Here is a 23,092-nt window from a genome sequence, read left to right on the forward strand (position 1 = left end):
CATTCCAAGACCTTTTCGGCCTCTGTTTTGGCATTGCAAAGTTTCAGCAAGCACTCAAGAAAAGTGGCTGTTTTTTATTGTGTATGCCCATTTTTCGTCGTTGAGCGAAGTTGCAACAGAAAGGTTGTTGTGTGTCCTATTGCAGAGATTTTGAGAAATGCAAGCCGTTTTTGGGTTACTGTGTTTATGCATTTCTATCACTTGGTGTGACTTGTGGTTGCTTACTACCGCCCTTGTGAGGCAGAATTTTTGATGTTGCAGAATTGTTGTTGTTTGCCCTTGTGAGGAAGAACTTTGTTCTTTTCTCTTGTAGTCACAGATTTTGACTTTGCAAAATGTTTGAGAATCTGTCAACTATTGTTAGTGAGAAACTTGAGAAGGACAACTTCCAAGCATGGAAGTTCAGGATGACAAACTTCCTTATGGAAAGGGAGTATAGCCATCTATCAATGGTGATGAGCAAGAACCAATTTTGGGTGATGCTCCTACTGCTGCAAATCTGAAGACATCCAAAGAGTGGCATGAAAAGGCCAGGAAGGTCATGTATTGGTTGTCTATTAGTGTTTCAAACTCAATGATTGTGCATATATAAGATGTAGAGATGCTGAAGGAGGCATGGGATACATTGGTGAAGATGTACACCACCAGTACCACTATGCAGAAGATGCAGCTCAAATAGGAGTTGCATAATGTGCAAAGGAATAAGTTGAACATAAATGAGTATTCCATGAAGGTTAAAGGCCTTGCAAATTCTCTTGGCTCAATTGGAGAACCTATTGATGATGATGACTTACTGTTTATGACCTTGAATCGTCTTGGGAGAGAATATGCACAATTTTACACATCCATTGGGGTCCATGAGACTTTTCCAAAATTTCAAGAACTTGTTGCTCTCTTATTGAGTGAAGAGCAAAGGAATGGTAGTTCAGCCACAAGAAGTTCTCAAGAGTCTACATTCTACTCAAATAAGGATAAAGGTAGAGGTAGAGGAAGAGGCCATTTGCCATTTTTGTGGCCGTTCACGAAATGAGAACCAATAGCAACAATAGGAAAACCATTTCTATGGAGGTGGTAACTCTAGAGGTAGGGGGAGCCAAAGAGGATATGGTTCATGGCAAAGGAACCAGCATGTAGATAGCAACACATAGTGCTATTATTGTGGGAAGCCTGGACATAAAGAGAAGACCTGCTAGAAAAAGCAAAATGACATCAAAAATGGAAAGTTGCAACAAAGCAACTATGCATCATCCAGTGGGCATGGGGATGACAGAAATGAGTACCTTTTTGTGATGTAGCACATGGTTAACTCCATGATAGAAAATGCTACAAATTGCAAAAATGTATGCTTTGTTGACTCATGTGCTTCTAACCACATGACCAATCATGGTAAGTGGTTCAATGATGTTAAAAACGTGGAAAAGCCATGTTATGTTGAAATGGGTGATGCTACTGCTCATCTAATTGCACAGGTTGGTAAGGTGGCACTGGCTATGCAAGATGGAAGAACAAAGTACTCGTTAGATGTACTTCATGTTCCAAACATCACCAAGAACTTGGTCTTAGTTGGCCAAATGGTTGAGCAGGGTTTGCAGGTCAGATTCAACCTTAAGTGGTGCTTTGTTGAGGATTTGAAAAACCAATGCTGCTTGGCTGCAAAAGGCAACAAAAATGGCAGAATGTTTACCTTGGATGCTGATATCCCAAATGTGTAGGCTGCTATGTTTGTGCATGGAAGAGGTATCATTGCAGATATTAAAATATGGCACAAGTGTATTGGACATGTGAATATACAAAGGTTGAAATCTATGTAAACGCAGAGTATTGTTGCAAGTTTGCCAAAATTCAGAGTGGATGGAATGCAAAAGTTATGTGAAGCATGCCAAACATGCATTTCCACATAATGCTGAAGTAAGCAACAGGGCTTTAGAGGTGATCCACTCATATATGTGGACAACCAAAGCTGCATCTCTTGGTGGATGTCATTATTACGTGAGCTTCATTGATGATCACACAAGGAAGGTATGGGTGTATTTTATGAAGCATAAAAGTGAAGTGTTCAGCCACTTAAAAGCTTTTAAGACCATGGTTGAGAAGGAAAAGGGCATGCAAATAAAAGTGCTGAGATTTGATGGAGGGGGAGAGTATTTTTCAGAAGAATTCCGTGATTATTTAAAAGAGCAAGGAATTCAGAGAAAATATTCATGCAAATCTATTCCTCGGCAGAATGGGGTTGCAAAAAGAAAGAACAGGAACATTGCAGAAGTCACAAGGGCTATGCTAAATGAAAAGAAGATTCCTAATTATTTTTGGGCTGAAGCAATAGCAACTGCTGTGTATATTATGAACAGAACCCCCACTACACCTATCCATGGCATGACACATGAGGAAAAGCATACAGGCAAAAAATCAGATATTTCACACTTGAAAGTATTTGGTTGCATTGCTTATGTTCATGTTCCTTATGAGAGGAGAACTAAGCTAGATCCAAAAGCAAAAAAATGCATCTTCATTGGGTATTCTCTGTAGCAAAAATGGTACCGTTGTTATAACCCTTCCACTCGTAGGATGCAAGTGAGTAGAGATGTAGTTTTGGTCTAGCAAAAGTGACAGAAGATGCAAATGCGGGAAATGGCAATGCTGCGATAAATGTAGAGCAGCAATCACAAAGTCTGAGTGGACCTGGTGAGTCCTCAAACAATGGATCAAATGCATGGACAACGAGACTGCAATCTAGTGGCTCTTCTCATGGCAGTCTAGAGAGTACAAACACATAGTTGGTAGTTTGATATACATGACTATCACTAGACCAAATTTGACCTATGTTGTTGGGCTGGTGAGTTAGTTTATGCAGGCGCCAAGGAAGCCACATTTGGATGTGGCTAGGCACATATTGAGATATGTGAAGTCCACTTTGCAGTATGGACTTTTTTATGAGGCTGGGTGTTCAATACAAGTACATGGGTACACGGATGCTGATTGGGCTGGTAGTGTCTCCGATAGGAGATCTACTAGTGGATTTATGTTTTCCCTTGGGAGTCTTTCTATTAGTTGGAGCAGCAAGAAACAACTGATAGTTGCCTTGTCGAGCATAGAGGCTGAGTACAGGGGTGCAGCTATGGCTGCATGTGAGATAGCTTGGTTACAAAAGCTACTAACTGACTTAGGCTAGTTAGTACATGGTGCAGTTGTCATTTATTGTGACAACATTATCAGCATTATGCTTGCTAATAACCCAGTTTATCATGCTAGAACAAAGCACATTGAGATGCATTACCACTTTGTGAGAGAGAAGGTTCTAGCTGGAGAGATTGATCTAGTATATGTCAGCACCAAGGAGCAAGTGGCTGACGTCTTCACGAAGGATTTGGGTACAAAAAATCTTTGTAGATTTAGAAGCTTGCTTTGTGTACTCGAGATGGATTTTAGCTTGAGGGGGAGTGTTGAGATATCAAGCTCCACCCTAGATGTATATCCTAGGTGACTATCATCTATGTCATCGTCTTTTGTTAAGTATACTTCTGGCATAGTTAGGTAGCCACGTATGTTTGGATTGGGTTCACATATGAATCGTTTATTCTTGGGTTACACATATAGTGTATACCCATCTCTCATTGTATTGTTGTTGTGCTAAAGTGAAGATTAGCTTCACCCTCCTACCTTGTGTCCTCTCTCTTTTGTGAGTTGTGAAGAAAGCTGCAGTTGAGTCTCCTCCCTCTCTCCCTACTTCTTTACAGCCCTCCTCTTCTTTGGTAAGGTCTCTCATGGTTCGGCCAAATTGACTTCCTTTACTTTCATTGGCCCTACATAGTCTCCATCATCATACGTGTCAACTATCCTTTTAGCCTTTTCATAGAATATATCCCTGTCTTAGATGGAGTAAGGTTTAAAGTATCCAAGGACGTCTCTTAGTTTTTCCTCCTCCAAGAACTTGTTTGAACCTTTATGAAATGAAGATGGTCGAGGTTTCTTGACTTATGTAGGCACTGCACTTGCTGTTGTTTCAAGCTTAGGTTCATGTTTTTTTCTTGGATAGGGTTCTAGTGGCTCCCTTGGATTTTCCTAATTTTTAAGCTTTTTCCTCACCCTTGTTTATAACTTTTTGCCCCGATTCTTGTGACAGTTCTTCGAATTTCACTATCCTATTGGAATTAGGATCTCTTCCATTCTTCTATTCCAATCCTTTGTGAGCTTATGATCGGTCATGGTTGCATGTACATACCATAACCATTGAAGGTCCAATTCTACATATGCTACCCCGTCATCACCCATTTTAGTTTTGGTGTAAGATGGAGTTGGTATGACATTTCAATTCTTAACATGTTGTGAGTTTGGTTTGATGGGTAATGCATCGCTAAGCTTCTTGTCATGCTTTACAAGATTGATCATTCAGAGAGGGGCTACTATGCTTTCCAAGCCACTCTCATCCTTAACCGCAAGCTCCTCTTTTGTCAGGCACATTCATGGTTGCAAGTAAATGCATCCAATTATGTGAGTACTTTGGTTTAGGTATAGGTGCATACCATTTCTCATCAGCATCTCCTCCTACTATTCTCTCATTTGTAGTTTCGAACTAATTAACAGTTGTTGTTCTAGCTGTCATTTTTGACTCAGCATCAAATAAATCGCTGCCTAGTGGATGAGATTACTACATCGTTAGGTCCACTTTTGTCACTGAAGTCTCCTTTTTGAGATATATTGTGTTTGATGACCAGTCATGCACTATCCCTGCTGATCTCAAAAATGGTCTCCCTAGAATTATGTCATATGAGTCAATTGGATTCTCGAAATCCATGACTACAAACCAAACGTGGTAGGTGATTCCAAAAGTTCTTATCTTGAGATCCTTCACCACACCAACTAGTCTCGTAGTGGTTCCATCAGCCAATTTGACTATCAAAGAGGTTTTTTCCATGGGTGGTCTTCCCCATTTCTCCCAACATTGTTTGGTCATCATGCTCACTCATGCACCACCATCAAGGATAGCTTCCACTTTCCTATGATGATATAATATAGGAATGAATGCATTTGAGTCATCGCTTTCAAAATATTAACTTAACTTATTGAAAGGCACCATTGGAGTGTCATCTTTTAAGTTTGATCCTTCCTTAGTTAGCTCTTCATCATGAATCTCTATCATCAAGTCGAGATGTCCATTCATCCAATCTGATAAGTCATTCCATAACATCGGGTTTCCCCTGAGCAATGAAGCAATTGAAATTTTGACTTCCATGGATAAGAATGCTGTAAGTCTTGCGACATCTCTTGGTCCATCTGGCATTGTGATGTCATCAGACTATCTTTCCATGTCATCATGAAGATTGTTGAGACCCTCATGTCTTAATTGTTCCATGACCGGATCCTCTTCAAACATATGATCCATCAGTAAAGGACTGTCATTGGACAACCTATCCTCATTCCGTTCTGCTATGATGGAAGGTACTGTGACAAGTAGTTTATGTGTTGGGTGTTGTTGATGTTGTGGAAATTTAATGTCAACTGGCGTCCTAGTTTTTGCTTGCATTTCTTGACATTCTTCTACAAGAGCTCTGGCTTTTAGTAAATTCTCCTCCTAAATGGGATTAGGATATTCGTGAAATCCATTGGGCGTATTTAGTCAATGCTCTTTCCCCTTTTTATCATTTAAGCTCTCCTCTCGCTTACCTCCTTGGCTGGATTTCATTTCTAAACTCCCTACCATTTCTAAGGTTGCTACTATGCTCATGTCCTCATTAGAACCACTTTGAACTATCACTTTATCCTTCCCCTTACCCAGCTTAATTGCTTGCTTTTTAGGTGGGTTGTTTTGTTGTTTAGGAGTCTATGATGTTCCTACTTGACCTTCTCTCTCTCTTTTGTGCAATTCTCGCATGATCGCCTTCACTTGCATGTGTGTGATTGCGTTTAATGATAGTTGAGCTATGCATCTGCGTTCACAATCCCTAACAAGTTGAGACTTGTCAATTTTGGCTTTGAAGCATCCATAGTTGCTCTTCTCATTGAATAATCTGTATAGAGATGATCAATACCATAGCTACAGCACAATGGGACATTGGCAATGACTATAGTGGTAACTGCTAGTGCATTATTGTGCTTGTAAGGACAATGCTTATAGTAATGAGGTCCTGTGCATCCATAGCATTGGACAAGCTCTCCTGCTTGTGCCTTTTGCAGACACTCATTTGCCTTATGTGGTCCATTGCATTTGTAGCAATGGATTGGAGTTCTTTGATCCATGTTATTCATATCCCTAGCTTTTGCATTGACTGGCGCTATTTGATATACTGGGATATGCCGATCGCCCTGAACAATGTAATGACTAAGGTAGCTAATGTATTCACTTTCCTCTAAAGTGGATGTCAGTTGTTCAGCATATGTTTCCATGATCCTTGGATCCAATTTCATCCAATCTTGCGATATTTCTTCCACCATCACTTGATTCATTAGAGTGATTCTTGGTGGAGGCAGTTGAGGTCCTAAGATTGGTGGCAGTAATGGCACATTCTGTGCTCGATATGGTATTGGATTAGGATTAGTAGCTCCTTGAATCATCTAGGTGGATTGTAGTGGTGGAGCTATAGTGCTAGTTGTTGCGGTCTCAGTTGATATGTCTGTGTTTGCACTGGGGGCAACATTCTAGGGTATTTGCATTGGGATGTTTCATGATTTCCCCATCTAGCACAATGCCCACACCACAAGGCTGGTGGTCTCGCACGTAGCCTTGGACACTCATTAGATGGATGATTCCCTAAACACACACTGCACCAAACCATATCACATCTGGGATACAAATGTGCATTACTTTGGTTCTCTCTATGAGTTGCATTTTTGGTTTGAGGATTCAACCTCGCCACTATAAGATACACTAGCTCATCTTTGTTCATATACTTGGTTTAATTGGATGGCTCCTTAGAAACTTAGGATGAACTAGTATCAAGGTCCTTGGATCCTACAATCGAGGGTAAAGATGTTGTAATGGTTTCATCACCCTCTCTCATGTTGTCTCCTAACCTGATCGCTTCTTTACTGCATGCTTCAAAGGATGTTATATTCAGCACGGTAAGTTGGTCATGTTACTTTGGACTTCTTAACCCCAGTAAAAATTGAGGTAAGGGTTGCTCATCACTAAGCCTTTCATGAGGGTCACACGTTGCATTTAAGTATTTAATATTTGCTATGTAATCTTGGAGTATTCTCCAAAAGGTCCAAATTGGACGATACCATGCCCCTACCTTGTTATCCAATTGTATTTCAAAGGCTCCTATCTTGTCACCATCGGAGACATCTCCAAAGGTAGTACACACTTGCTTAAAGTGCTCAACATAGGTGATTCGATCACCTTCTCCTTGGAATTTCATGATTATCTTGGCAATGGCTATGGACCTATTTCTAGACCCATGATTATCTCTAACTGTAGGTACTATAGCTAGCACTGGCACCCCCTTCCTATAGCTTGCATTAACGCTCTCAGTGTTTCTTCAAAAAATACTGTCTGATGAATAGGAGGTGGTTGTGGATATGGCATTGGCCAGTTGGCCTGGATATGGATATGATGGTGGTTGTGGACCATACTATTGTTGTGGTGGACTCGACCTTGGGTATTGTCTCCCATTTGGATCCACATAGTGTGATGTACTTGGCACATCATTCAATAGGTTTACCATTGGATAAGTTGGAGCAATTGTTGGTCCCATTATTACCAGGTTAAACCTCGATGTTGGCCCTTGATATGCCTTGGTTGTAGTTGGGGGTCGTGGACCTTGAGGTCCTCCTTGGAATTGTGGTCGTGGCCTAAGCAGTGGGGGAATTCTTTGAGCAACTACCTTTGGTTGTTGTAGGTATGACCAATAATCTCCTCGAGGCTCAGATGGCCTTGCTTCCAAATCGAATTGAAAGGTGGATACTTCCCTAGCATGCAAGTTCTAAGACCATAAATCTGTTTTAAAGAGTAGTGTCATCACCGTTGTAACATTTTCCGTGACAACAGGTGGTCCTGTGGTCATTAGGTTTGTATGAGCAAACAAGTTTACGTTTTCAGTGTTATCAAAGAGTTGTGCTCATACCTTCCAAAGAAATTGGTTATGCCTTTGTAAATCCTGTTGGAGGCTGACTACGTTGGGGACTGAGTCCCTGAATCAGGAGCAATGGATACTTGAAAATCATTTTGGTTTGGTGTGTTACCTTCCATGCTCAGTGTTTTGTCTATACTTGAGTCATACTCAAAAAATGGTCCGACTATAGATGATGTGCTTCACAATGAAGACCTCTCTCTTGCAGATATGATCAGGCCCAAGATGGCCTCTAAGTCAACATTGGATGTGCTGTCTTCAGGAGCAATTTTAGATCCTAAGATTCATGTGGATCTGAGATGCATGTATGAATCTGAGATTCTGAATTGTTTCGGTTAACTGTCAGGTTATTGATTCAGATTGTATCACTCAAATGGATTCCTAACTCCAAGGTTAATTCCACAGCATTGAATTAAGCTAATTCAGTGTGCCCTCACAGTTGGGTATTCCTTGATCTAGAAAATGAATTTCAAAACTATTATCACTGCTGGAACTTGATAGAGTTTTGGTCCAAAGACAAAAGGCTAGTTGTTAATTCAGCGCATTAAATTAATTAATTCAGTGCGGTGACCTGATCTAGGTTGGATGTTCAGTTAGCTAAGTGTACTTAGTTTGTCTATCTTAGAAATTCTAGCCATGACTTTTTCACTCACTTTCAGTATGGAAATAATTTAGTGACACTGTGTTAATTAATCCAATGTTCGAATACAATAATCAAGTTTTGATTGTAGAATTAATTGGAATTTTCTCGTTGGTGATAATTCATAGTTCTCAGGCAAACCAAAAGTAAAGAATAATACACCACGTTGGATTAAGTAATTCAGCGATGCTGGATAAAAATTGGATGTTTTATGGGTCTGACTTTTGATTGTGAATGTGCACAATGGTTGCTTACTGAATTAAACTTTAGATCAAGAGTTAGAAAACATTTTTAATTCAGCATGCTGGGTTAAAAGTTGCTGGGTGTGACAATTGGCACATTCAAAGGTGTCAGATGGTAAGTGATAGTTGGCAGATAGCCGTCGAGATTAATTCTGCATTGCTAATCTGACAGCACTGGGTTATGACTGGTCTGGGACTGTCGACACTTAGATCAAGCATTTTTTGCCCTAAACATATTTTGAAAATTTTTGTGAAAGTCCTTATGGAACTTGCCAAAATTTACCGGGAAGTTTTAACTGCAGCTGCATTGACGGTGCCCAGGGCAATGGCATCGCTCTAGGGAGCAATGGAACTGGTTGCACTGTTCCCCAGAAGCCCTCCCAAACTAGTGCCGTAATCATTGGTCAGTTTTTCTCTCCGCAAATCGACAGATTTTCCGTTGTTGGAATGTTTGAACGTTGCCTCACTTTCTTGTTGGTTCAGCTTCAACTTTGTCGACTGCTGCTGCTCTACTCTTTACCGGCCTCTCTTAGCAAGGTGGATTTATAATTGGAGAGAATCTAGAGCGAAAAAAGCAATTACTTTGAGAAGAATGGGGGCACTCGACTGAGGGAATACATCTCTGTAAGAAGAGGGAGAGACACACCCAGGTTGTTTTCGGAGGCTGAGCTACAAAAAGCCACTCAAAATTTTGCAGGGCATCTGGAACTCGGACGAGGAAGCTACAGCACCATGTACAAGGGAGTCCTTAGAGATGCCACTCTTGTGGCGATTAAGAAATCTCATACAGAAGAACAAGAAGTCGACCAATTCATCAACGAAGTCATCATCCTATCCCAGATCAACCATCGAAACATTGTGCAGCTGTTGGGCTGTTGTTTGGAGACACCGGTTCCTATTCTTGTGTACGAATACGTCCCAAATGGAACTGTTTCAGAGCACTTGCACGAAAAGGATGGCAGATCAGCTCTCAGCTGGGAAAATCGCCTTGTAATTGCCCTGGAAAGCGCCGAGGCAATTGCCTACCTTCATTCATCAATTTCCACACCCATCTACCACAGAGACATCAAATCCTCAAACATACTTCTGGATAAGGTGCTGACTCCTAAAGTATCAGACTTTGGTATATCACGCCTTTTGCGCATGGACGAAACCCATGTTTCCACTGTTGTAAAGGGCACAATGGGGTATCTTGATCCAGAGTACTTCCAGAGTTTCCAGCTGAGTGATAAGAGTGATGTTTACAGTTTCGGAGTGGTGCTGCTTGAGTTGATCACTTCGCTCAAGCCTATTAACATGGAAAGAGGGGAGACCAAGTCCAATCTGGCTATGCTTTGTATTTCTAGATGGAAAACAGGCACATTTTCTACAGCAATAGATCGGGCCTTGGGAGCATTTGAGGATTCTGGCGTGATGGGATCCGTGAATCAAGTGGCAAAACTCGCAATCGCTTGTTTGCGCATAGACGCCCATAAACGACCTCCTATGAAACAAGTTCTTCAGGAGCTATTGTGGATTAGAGGGTCAAAGGAAAACGTGGTCGGAATGTACTCTTCTCTAGATCTGGAGGACGACGAAGAAGTAGCTCTTCTACCATTGCAGCAAAAATTAGTGAACAGTTCGAGCTTTTACAAGTACAGTGGCGGTAGTTCAAGTTCGCATTCGAGTGGGCTTCGAGAGTTGGAGATGGCGATGAGGAAATCTGCACCAAGGGCAGGCGGAAGGTGATGATCATGTGGTGCTATTCATTTTCCAAATTATGTGTATATCTTTGATCTCTCTCTCTCTCTCTCTCACACACACACACATACACACACACACACACACTCTCTCTCTCTCTCCCTCCCCCCTCCCACATAGGCCCTCCAAATGAGTATCCAATTGAGTTCCTATATTAGAGTGGTTTCTTGAAACTGCCATTGTTTCTTGTAAATGTTGTGACTATGATGTTTGTTGAGTAGTCAATATCAATGTCACCCATGAGGAGAATATGTCGGTTTCCTTAAACCCTGCCTCTACTTACTACATTGTTATTTCTATGTAATATTTTGTTATTTCTATGTAATATTTCATAAGAACATTTGTAATAACATTACTCCTTTTGTTTGTTTCTTTTGTTTCATACTTATCCTTGTGATGACTCTTGTAAATTGTTCACTTTTGATGTTGTCCTAAATTGTTATCCATTTTGTTTCAACTTGTATTTATAGATCACTCCCAAAGCATTTACCATAAGACTATAGTATTTTCTCAATATTTTAGACTACATTTTGATGTATCTCTACCTATCCATTTGGGCAATCATTTGTAATGAAGCTCTTAAATTGATTTATTTACTTTAGATGAATCTAAATCTCTTAATTTTTTGTCCCTTTTGTTCTGCCTTATATTTATAATGCACTCCCAAAGTTCAAGAATCATCATGGTTGCAAACACTACAAGAAATCAAGCTCATATGCATGTTGCTAGCAGTGAAAGTTGACTTGTGATAGGCCCATGTATGTTCGTGTGTATAATTGTGGCCAAAGACATGTGTGTAAAGGCGCGTGTATATAAAAACCAGATGCACTAATACATGCACCAATACATGCAAGAGAGTGCTATTGGGTGCTTGAATCCCATTCCAGCATTCAAGCAACCAATAGCACTCTCTGGATTTTTTTTTGTCGCATTGCACCAGCCACACAAAAGATTTATTATACATGCATGATTCAAGAAAGACATTACATTATTAGTGTACAAAAAGCATAGCATGAGTGCACCACTTTTTTTTTCTCCATTAATATGTGCGCTTAAGCACAATATGCATACATACATGCATCCAACACTTCATTGTTTGCAAACTTAACCTTAAAGCTCGCTCACTAAGCTCCACAGAAAAGCCCATGCCAACCTACTCTTATGTGAGAACACAAATTTTTAAATCATGCCATTGATTGTGAACAAACATACAATGTTACACATTCCCATCAAATTGATTTTTTATTTTTCGAACACTTCTACCACAAGACTAGTGCCGATAGTAAACAACCAACTTTTCCGTGAATGCATTTTTAAGATCTAGCTCAACATTTTCAATGAAGTGTATCGCATGAATATTCCATCCATTGTACCTACTAGGACCTTAGGCCTATTAATACCAAAACACAACCTCCCTCCTCATCATACCACACCCACTCCATGGCCTTCACATGACCTTCACACTTTCAACTCCATCTCCACATAGAAGGGGTAAAACAATAGCCCAACCAAAGAGATAAAACAATGACAATTGACTCCCCTCAAGGAGACTAAGGCACCTCCCTGAAGGTCGATTCTACTTTCCACCTCAACACCATGCAATCCACTTCATAAAGCACATGAATTGGAAGTAACCAATATTGTTATTCATTCAAAATAGCCGAGGAAGTAGAGCAAATGATGCCTAGATTGTAGATATGTACTAAAAGATAAGAGGTTGACACCAATATAGTTTCAATTGGATTGATTATTGGTTTGCACTCACTCATAGAGACAGTGCTATAGTGGATAATTTATGCACTTTTTTGTGATTTATCACATGGACTTTTTTAAAAATGAACACACACTTTCAGTTAACCTAGTGCTCTATTTTGGGTTTTAAAAGCAACTCAACTTGAAAATAGCTTCAAGCTCGGTGATTTGAAGGGAAGTCAGTGTGTACGTGCAATCGTGCACTCTATTGGGTCATGAGTTTCTGTGTTTATCGTTGAAGATTATCCGAAATCTCCACAGTATAATGAGCTTCACTCTCACCGAGTGCACAAAGGTTCGTCGACAAAAACATCTACTGAGCAAGGTAAGATGAGAAGGCATAATCAGAACAATGCAAAAGCAGAGATGGGACCACTGGATTAAGCATTACGTTGTGCATGACATACATTTAGCCTTCACCCAACCTGTGAACACCAACAACAAATTCTCTCTTATTCCCCAGAAGGCCAAAGTACACAAATAGTGATTCCAATCACATAACTTCATGAGGCATAATGTGCAACTATAAGAGTTTGTTTTCATCTAATATACACAGGTTGCATATCATTTTGAGTGAATATCGCTACACAACCAACAATATGGACAAGTGCAAGAACTGACCAGGCTACTAGCAATGATTGGAAGAATTCTGAGATTCTCAATTTGTTTAAATGAAGCATGACTAAAAATTTACAGACGACAATCAAAACAGTTACAGGCAACTGGAGTAAATGAGAAAAAGCCAAATGGCTTGTTAGGAGAACCACACGTGATGGTGTAGCAGCAAGCGGTTGGTATACAAAACCTTATGTATCCTCCACAACAAGTGCACAATGCAGAAATCTGGAAACCTGCTAGCTTTCTCCTGCTCTTATTGAAAAACTAACTTTCCAAAGCAGGATCAGGAAATATTTCCTGATCAGACACGTTATTCAACTGAAAACTAAGACCATCTGCTGCAAAGCTATGATGACCCTTGGGCAAAGAATGGTTGGGAGTGACCTGTACCAGAAGCAACAGACGGCCATTAATATAAAAAGGTACTAACGACTCTAGGGCATTTCAAGTCATCGAGAGCCTCAACTCCTTACTTTCGTGTCTCGATTCACATAACAATGTTAATAAGTGCATGACGTAAAGGAAAAGCACCTTCAAAAAACTAAGGATGAAATCAAAAAAGATGAAAGTATCATAACACAAGCAAACAAGAAACCCTCCATTTTCCCTGTCTTGAACGCTCTCTATATCATTCTCAACAAGAACATGATGAGATTGTCAGTATACTTATGTGAGTTTTACATCCTGCCAATCTACCCAACTTAAAGCTTTGTTCCTAGCATCCAAACTTATATCTATAAAAGAGCAATGGTAGAAATGAAAGGCATGCACAACCGAGGAAGATGACCTGATGAAACTATGTGCTCGAGTTTAGTATATCATAAACCCAAGAATAATATATGGTGCTGTTTTTCACAAAAGTGCCGACTATAAACTCTGGCCTATGTGGTATAGTGTTCCTACATATATCAGCTGAAGTAGAACTCTAGTATTACAGCCTATGCTATGTATATAAGGCGTGCATGTCACAACAAATAGAAGATTTGAGCATAAGGAAATGATAAATCGTATCAAAGACTATGAAACATGTCGTTATATGGTAGAATACATGTACCTGGCTTCTCTTGACAATGGAAGTGGCAAACTGTTTATTGCTGCAACGAGAAATTTTTGCTATTCCATTTCTCTCGTGGCATGTGCAACCCCATGTTAGGTGCCCTGTGACCCACTAGCTAGCCACACATGGACCACATCACCAGTTACGCCTCTTGAAAAGGGCAGTGTATGGTAGGCCACTTGGGGCTAAAAGGGAGCCAAATTATGGCCAAAAGACAGCCTCAAAACAGGGGCACAAAATCAGTAATCGACCTTGAAGAAGGGACAGTCGGCACCTCAGCTGACCGATAAGTCACACTCAAGTCAGCCCTAACCAGTAAGAGATTAGCCCTGCAATGGAGGAAGCAGGGATAGATTTGGAGAAGGGGCCAAACAAGGCAAAAGGGAGAGAGAAAGGGGAAGAAGGAGAGGGAGAAATGAGAGACGAGAAGAGAGAGTAGAAGTAGAAGTATAATATATTAGCATCCTCAAGAGGCCAGGTGTGAGCAAGAAAGGAGGGGGCATGGAAGGAGGGTCAAGAGATCAGCTCTTGACGCCACACAAAGAGGCGACCTCTTGACGTCACATAAAAAGGCGAGTAACCAATTCTCCTAAAGCCACCGGTGAGGCGGTGGAGAGAACTATCAATAGATGCATGTGGCCACTCAGAATGGAGCTGAAATTTGTGCAGATGTCGGCATATCTGGGACAGTGTAGAACTATATGTTCCTCTATTTCTAGGACATGTAGCTCACAAAGCTTGCACATCTAAGCATGTCATGAGAGACCAAACTAGCCGCCCTGTTCTATCACAAGTGTGCGATCTGGTGTGAAACTGAGCTAGGTTTTGGCAATATAAGTGTGGGACGGGTGTGTATATATATTGCTACACCATAGCAAGAGAGGAGGAAGCAAATAGTAGTAGGATAAGGTGTTAAATCGTGATAGTACAAGAAGTGGTAGGGGTTGACTTACATAGTCCCCCAAATGTGCCACTAAAGTACCTCTAAAATACCCATTTTACCCCCTACCCTTCCCATAGAAAATTTTCCTTAGAATTACATGTTCTAGATGTCCTATGATAGCAAAGTGATGATCAGTCAGGCAAAGGATAGGAGTACTCTTGAACAATGCTCTCTTGATGTCATGATTGTTTACCCACCCATCTCCCACCCATAGTCCTTTCCATTTGATGACATACTCTATGTACACCCTATTTGCGGAGTACTCACTCTGTGAAACCCACTATGCGCTTAGGATATGACCCTCGTCATCCATGAGTGGCAACTCAGGAAGAACATGCACATGCTATCCCATATGAGGTTTCAACAAAGATGCATGAAACACATTGTGAATCTTGGAGGTGCTAGGTAACTCCAATTGATATGCTACTCCAATGTTAGGGATGATCCAATAAGGGCCACAATACCCATGAGAAAGCTGTGTTGGTATTACCTTTCAGCAAGGCATAACAGTTCTTATTGAGACAAAAATGCACATTATCTCCCTCTCTGAAGACCAGATATATCTTGCGTTCATCTGCATACCTGCATCCTGCACATTTGCTTAAATAACTATAGAAGGGCATCTATCCTCTCCAAGTCATCCCGTGCTTGCTAATTTTTCACAGCCATGTCTACAATTGAAGAAGGCATTCCAACCTTGCAGCCATACATTGCCTCAAAGGGGCTCATGCCAATAGAGAGATGCTTGGTAAGGGTGTAGCAAAATTCAGTAAGTGCCAGCCACTTATCCCAAGACCTCTTAAGTATCATGACCAAAAGGCCTCAAGTATTCCTCCACCCATTTGTTCACCCTTTCTAGTTGTCCATCAGTCCCAAGATGGTATGCACTATTAGGTGTGAGTAAAGTACCCACTACTGTAAATAATCCTTGCCAAAAGTGACCCATAAATTTGCATCTTTGTCACTAACAATTTCTTGGGAAAAGCCACAATGCTTAACATGCTCAATGAGTAGCCAAGCAACCAGTGATGCTGAATATCGAGTCTTTGTTGATGTGAAATGGGCCTGTTTCGTCATTCTACCCACCACAGAGAAATGTTATCCCATCCTCTCTTTGTCTAAAAGGCAAACATGTTATGAAATCCATTGCTATATGTGTCCATTTGCCTTTTAAAATTTGTAAGATTTGTAATAGACCAATTCAAGGTAGTTTGCCAAGACCTCTGGAGTATCACAACAAAAATGCCTCAAGTAATTCTCCACCCATTTGTTCACACTTTCTGACTGTGCATTAGTCTCAAGATAGTATGATGTGTTAGGCATGAGTATAGTACCCATTGCTGTAGATAATTCTGACCCATAACTTTTGCTTTGTCATGGACAATTTCTTGGGAAAAACCATGATGCTAAACATTCTCAATGAGCTACCAAGCCATGAATATCAGGTCTTTGTTGATATGAAATGGGCATGTTTTGTCATTCTACTTACCACACACAAATGTTGTCCCTCCTCTCTTTGTAGAAGGCAAGCCTATTATGGAATCCATTAAAAAGGGTCTATTTGCCTTTTTAAACTGGTAAGTGTTGCAATAGGCCAGTTGGTAGTTTTCTATCCACTTTATTTTGCTGGCAAGGCAAACATTCAGTAACATCACGCCACATGCCTTCCCAAAAGAAACCATGTCTTACAATCTCAGAATTCTTGGTGACACCTGTATGTCCAGCCATGGGAGAGGAATGCATTTCTTGCAAACCACCTATCTATGTTTTGAGTCTGACACTAGGTAAATTTTGTCCTTGCACCATTACAACTCGATATGCAGTTTAAAGTCAGGGTGACTTTCGCATGAGGGCTCTTACAAATCTGAAAGTATGGCTGCTGCCCTTGAATTCTGCATGTAATCTTCATGAATCCCGTGAATAATCAAGCAGCCTGCACAAGGTGGGAAGTTACCTGAAACGGTGGGCTATTTTATAACTGTTAATATCTCTTCTTCATGCTTATGTTGTGATTTTATAAGTGTAGATGGAAGGGACGAGTGGAAGCTCGTCCGATGATGCGCCAACGCCCGGGAGCACGAAGTGGTTTACGGAGAGGTTATACTGTCATTGCACTCATTGCAAGCGAGAAGTACGACATGAACATCGTATTATCATGCGCCACTTGCGGATGTATGGGGAGGAGCCGGAACCAGTACCCACCGTTGGTGTTGCACATCTTGATGGACCATCGGTAAGTCAAAGCTATTTAAGTTCGCAATCTTATTGTATACCAGGAAATAGAAGATCTTATATTTACACGAAATCTTAAAACAGGATGAGGAGGGTGACGAGGGTACGCATATACCTTCTCACTTTCAGCAATACTATAGTGTCCCGGATGATGACGAGGGTATGGTCGACATGATGGATTCCATTTTTAGGGGCACTACATCCCACGTACACGTGATGTCAGAGTCTGAGGTCAAAAAGTGAGAGTTGCAATCAACACAATTGTATGAGGGTGCTAGGATGTCTAAACTATGTGCTTGTCTCTCAATCTTGAATCTACAAGTAAAGTATGGGTGGTTGGATACAAGTGTCTCGGCCTTAATGAGGTTAGCTCTTGCATTGATTTGACTCATTATTTGGATATTGTTTGTTTTGAGAATCATCATTTGGATAGTGTCTTTGTCATAGGTTGCTCCAGAAGATGTTGCCTGCACCAAATACCATGCCCGCATCAAGAGATGAAGCGAAAAAGATGCTAACAACGGTGGGTATGGATTATGATACCATCCATGCTTGCCGTAATGATTGTATTCTCTTTCGTCGTGAGCATGGAGATTTGGCTAGTTGTCCAAAGTGTGGGGAACAACGATATAGAGATGACTTGCAGGGTGAGCGGATACCGGTAAAGGTCTTGAGACACTTTCCCATCATTGCAAGAATACAACACATGTTCCGATGCAAATCCATAGCGGAGTTGATGACATGGCATGCATCTCATCGGTCAACTGATGACACATTGAGGATTCCCGCAGATTGTGAAGCTTGGAAGCACATAGATAATCAGTGGCCGGACTTTGCGAGGGAGCCACGCAACATACATCTTGGGCTAGCCATGGACGGCGTGAATCCTTTTGGGTTACGCTCGACATCTTGGTCGACATGGCCCATAGTTGTGGTGAATTACAATATCCCACCATGGCTAACAATAAAAAAGGGACACCTCATGCTTGCACTACTTGTGCCAAGAAAGTACAAGGCAAAAAACATGGACGTGTACATGGCACCTTTGATAGAGGAGTTACAGATATTATGGAGAGGAGTGCAGGTCTTTGATATTTCCAGAGCTCCTAGACATACCAATGATATTTTGGTCAGGGGTATCTTGATGTGGACCATGCATGACTACCCAGGATATGGAGAGTGCACAGGTACGTGGTTGTGTCTTCACATGTACAATGAGGGATTATGCTTTTTTGACTCTCTTTTGCATGCATGTCTTGGACTAACACATTCATGCACGCGTGCAGGACTTGTTACAAGTGGGTACCATGCTTGTCCTGTTTGTGGACCGGCTCTGAAATCTCTTGCACGCTACTCCAAACATATGAGGAAAAATGTTTATGAAGGTCATGCTCGATACCTTCCGCTCGACCATCTCGCACATGGAGGTCAGCTTGATCCACCACCATCATATTTGAAGGCAAGTGACTGGATTCAAGCTTGGAGGGCGAATGGAGAGGAACCTCCTCCTGGTATGAAGAGGCTATCGATCTTTCACGAGCTTCCTTATTGGGGTCAGTTACAAATCAATCATCTCTTGGATCCCATGCATATCTTCAAGAATGTGGGGGCTACTATTTGGGCACACTTGGTTGGTTCCAAGGACTCGAGAGGAGTGCGAGAAGACTTGCGTGCTATGAATAGGATGTCTCGTTTGTGGCCCCAAGTGCATGCTTCGAGAAAAGTTGTCCTACCAAAAGCAACGTGGATCCTCTCTACGAGGGAGGAGGCAGCGGTCAAGGCAGACATTGCCTCTTTTGAAACACCGACAGGGTACATGCGTTGCTTGAAAGGAGCATTTTCAAAGGACAATAAGCTTAGTGGGCTCAAGTACCATGATTGGCACAAGGTCTTACAGGTATTCTAAGTAGAATTAGTGTACTTAATCGTGATGCGTTAGCGTAATTATTATTATGTTATATTGTTGACATGACTTCATTGTTGCTTTGATAGTTCATCCTCCCAATTAGCATAAAAGGGTGCTTACAAGAAGATGTTAGAAATGCTATATTCAAGATCTATGGTATTGTGAGGTATGCTTACTATCAAATCGCATTATGTATTTTCTTCATGGACATGTGAAATAGGTGGATATCTCAAATATCTTACATATGCATGGACATGTGAAATAGGTGGATATCTCAAAAAGAGATCTCTATATCAAGCATCAAGAACCCTAGGGTGGAATCCATCGAAGCCGTATGCTTGCTTGAGAAGCACTTTCCCTCGGGCATTATGACAACTCAAGTCCACTTGCTTGTGCACATAGTTGATGAGGTGGCTATAGCAGGTACCGTTCATAGTCGATGGATGTTTTTTCTCGAGCGGTTTATGAAAACTTTAAAGGGATTTGTAAGACAAAGAGCAAGACCGGAAGCAAGCATGGCAGAGGGATGGCTTGTGTAAGAGTCATTAGTATATATCACAGAGTTTCTTGCATCCACGGATCCCGATATGCCGCAATCTTGGCACAACAAGGATGATGATCGCATCGTTGGCGAGGTTCCCCAAGCAAAAGGGATTGAAAGAAAGATGAGCGAAGAGCAAATGGAGAAATTCAATAAGTTTTGTATCCTCAATAGCCCTGAGATGAAGAAGTAGATTGAGAGATATGAAGTGGCCAAAGCAGAAAGAATAAATGCAAGGACAAGATTCAGAGTACTGTACAGGCGATCACAACCATATCCACGGGATCTGGCTCTTCTCCCTACTCACATGTCACTTGATTGGCTACAAGTGGCTCTATGTAAAGCCGAACGTGATGGAGAGACAATAAACGAGTGCGAGCGAGAGTTATCATCTGGATGTATGGTGCATGTAAGTTTCTTACCTCTTCATGTAATTAAGTAATTATTTGTGGCAATATATGCTATAAAATAGATGCATCTTCATTGTTTTAATGATGCTCTTTTACAGTACAAAAAGTACAGTGCATTATGGTCATATGGACGACATTTTCGTGTGGAACGCATCGATTCAAAGAAAGTCACGTATGATTGTGGAGTCATGGCTAACTTCACGCAAGATAGCCGAGCAAGTGCTTCAGATACCAATCTTCTCTCCTCACAGTTGGATTATTGTGGAACCATACGCGACATCTATGAAATTTATTTCAGACGATTTACTATTTTCATTCTTGATGTAAAATGGTTTAGAAATACTTACAACGGTCCCCATGCGACAGTGAGAAAAGATAGTAGCGGTCTCTTTGCAATAGACTCCACCAAACATTGGACCGATGAAAGTGATACTTTTGTTCTTCTCGAGCACTGTGAGCAGGTGCATACTAATGATTTAATTAGTCGAAGCTTTCGTTTTTAAAGTCCATTGATACATGTACTTGAGCATAATTTCATATATATAATTGACGACATTTGGCATCCATCTTCAATATAGGTGGTTTTTCATCCGGATCATTCTGATCTAAGATGGTGGTACGTGATCCAAGTTGCACCACGAAGTAAGCAAATTTTTGAAGATCGAGATGTGGATATGGAGATGCCACTACCAATGCCGGATCCAATTGATGAATCTAGCGAAGAAGATGTAGATCACCATATGAGCCAAGAGGAAGATGCGCATAATGACATCGCACGGGAGGAGGATGGAGATCACGATATTGAGGGAGAAGACAACAATCATCAAGAATCACCACACTTAAGCTTTATTGAAGAAGATGATCAAATACTTTTAGGTGAACGTACGATGCTAGAGTACGATGATGATATAGGAGATCAACTCGGTATAGAGTTGGAGATAGACTTGTTTGGTGCCTTAGACTTGGCTCAAGATGAAACAGTTGATGTAAATGCTCTTATTTGATTTTTCTCATCTCAAACTTGGACATGAATATATGAGCTTCAAAGGCTTGATGTACATGCTCTCATTTTTTTATTCTCTATGAGCTCAAACATGTATGAAAATTTAAAAAACTTTGTCATTGGAAAAAACTAACTTTTAAGGCCTATTAAAAAAAAAAACCTCTCTGGAAAAACGTCGCTATAAATTTGTATATCAGTGTCGCTATATAGCGACACTTAAAAGTCGCTATATTGCGACTTTTATAAAAGTCGCTATATAGCGACGATTTAGGAAAACTGCTTTTCATACCGACGATTAACGCTAAGCGGGTGCTAAACGTCGGTACATAAACGTCACAATAGGATCCGTGTGTAGTAGTGCAATTTTAAAATATGATGAATGATGCGACAATAAATGTTTAAATATTGTTTGTATATGTGAATGATGCAATAAGTATCCATTTGAATTGAATTATTTTATATTGTTTATGGTTATGAATTAATTCTATCTTGTTGTCATTTTTTAGGTTAAGTATGAGCATGGAGGGAGAGAACTTAGAGAACGTTCTCCCACAGGATCCTCCCCAACCAGAGAAACCTCCACTTCAAGAGGGCCCACAAGCCTCAAGAGGCTGATTTAGCAAACCAGCTAAATCACGCCAAGGCTCAAGCTATTTTACAAGCGCAACAAGAGATGCTCGACAGAGAGGGACTAGGTATTTTCGCTGCTGGTCCAATGGATGATGACACCATGCAAGGTGACCCGCTCTCTCTTTGACAAGTATAGAGGCTATGTCTATCGGAGTTCCTCAGAAACACCTTGTTTCTTCATTCTGAAAATGCTAGGAATAAATATGCATAGCCCAAGTTAATGTTAGACTTGCGGCACAAAACCCTTGCCCACATCCTTCTCCAACGATTCATAGAGGTGGAAGCAAGCATCCCCAACAACTAGCAAATACCCATGTTTTTCATTCAGTAGGTGTATGTCTACGATGTCTTGCATCGACGTGTGGATTGGAATGACAAGCATCACTTGTCAGGAACAAGACATGGATGTCCTACAGAGTGCAAGCGAGTAAGAACATAGAACAAAGAGCGTGTGTCTTAGAGACCTTGCGTTTTAACTCCCCAGGCACACAGTAATGTTGTTAACTTGGCAACATCTACCATACCTCTCCGTCAACAGGGTGTTACTGCTGCTGAGGAGTTACAAGATCGTCTTGCATACCTTTGAAGACTTGGATGCAGCTGAGGATATTGACACGTCTAATTTTGAGGACCTCATGAACATACAGTCACAGGGTGCAGGACCAAGCACTCAAGGAATGGCAAATGTGGATCCTACTACATAATTATGTACATTATAAACTTCATATATAGCTTGGTAATACTCTTCTTTGAATATAATGATCTGGGTTAATTGCATTTGTTTCATTGTACAATTTTTATCATTCTCCAACTTCTTGTGCAATGATGGTTCAAATTTATTTTTTAGTATCTCCTCTAATGGCATCAAATTAATGGTGTGATATTAGACTAAACATTAATAAGTTTTCAATTGACAATCCAGTACTCAATGACTACCAAATCTAAGATAAACTTATCCCTCCATCCATATTGAGTAGTACCTTGCAATCCTAGAAGCTCTTCAGAATTAATGCTTTTGTATTTTTTGCGAAGTTGTACTCAATGAAAAGAGAGGGGTTGATAGAAATGGTCATTTCCATGAACCCATGGAAACCATCATTTTTACCTACCTCTATGCTTTCATACAGTAGAGTTTTGCAAAAAAATACAAAAGCATTAACTTTGAAAAGCTCAATTGGTTAGGAGACACTACTAAAAAAGGATGAAAGATGAGGCTTAGGATGGATTTGATAGTTATTAGAGGAGATACTACGAATGAAAAGTTATTAATATTTGGTCAAAATATCCCACCATTAATGTTCCTAGAGGAGAT

The 23,092-nt window shown here is 40.7% G+C and overlaps 2 pseudogenes; both read left to right on the forward strand.

Annotated features, from left to right (window-relative positions):
• Positions 1–335: 335 nt before the first annotated feature.
• LOC147888046 (uncharacterized) lies at positions 336–8,420 on the forward strand (annotated as a pseudogene).
• A 790-nt stretch (positions 8,421–9,210) lies between these two features.
• LOC147888047 (wall-associated receptor kinase-like 1 pseudogene) lies at positions 9,211–10,676 on the forward strand (annotated as a pseudogene).
• Positions 10,677–23,092: the final 12,416 nt, after the last annotated feature.

The sequence above is a fragment of the Dipteris shenzhenensis genome, chromosome 22 (assembly GCF_047967505.1).
Source record: "Dipteris shenzhenensis isolate YYH24624 ecotype China chromosome 22, Dip_SZ_1.0, whole genome shotgun sequence".
Taxonomy (NCBI): domain Eukaryota; kingdom Viridiplantae; phylum Streptophyta; class Polypodiopsida; order Gleicheniales; family Dipteridaceae; genus Dipteris; species Dipteris shenzhenensis.